This window comes from Oryx dammah, unplaced genomic scaffold, assembly GCF_014754425.2.
Source record: "Oryx dammah isolate SB20612 unplaced genomic scaffold, SCBI_Odam_1.1 HiC_scaffold_2, whole genome shotgun sequence".
In the NCBI taxonomy this organism is placed as follows: domain Eukaryota; kingdom Metazoa; phylum Chordata; class Mammalia; order Artiodactyla; family Bovidae; genus Oryx; species Oryx dammah.
This window is the reverse complement of record NW_024070186.1, coordinates 35,668,289-35,668,692: the sequence shown is the minus strand read 5'-3', so window position 1 is coordinate 35,668,692 and position 404 is coordinate 35,668,289.

Sequence of the window (404 nt, the reverse complement as noted above, 5' to 3'; positions counted from 1 at the left end):
CTACTGCTGCTGCTAAGTCGCTTCAGTCGTGTCCGACTCTGGGCGACACCATAGACAGCAGCCCACCAGGCTCCCCTGTCCTTGGGATTCTCCAGGCAAGAACACTGGAGTGGGTTGCCATTTCCTTCTCCGATTCATGAAAGTGAAAAGTGAAAGTGAAGTCGCTCAGTCGTGCCCGACTCTTAGCGACTCCATGGACTGCAGCCTACCAGGCCCCTCTGTCCATGGGATTTTCCAGGCAAGAGTACTGGAGTGGGATGCCATTGCCTTCTCCAATCTAGTAAGGTTCAGTTCAGTCGCTCAGTCGTGTCGGACTCTTTGCGACTCGTGAATTGCGCACGCCAGGCCTCCCTGTCCATCACCAACTCCCAGAGTTCACTCAGACTCACGTCCATCCAGCCATC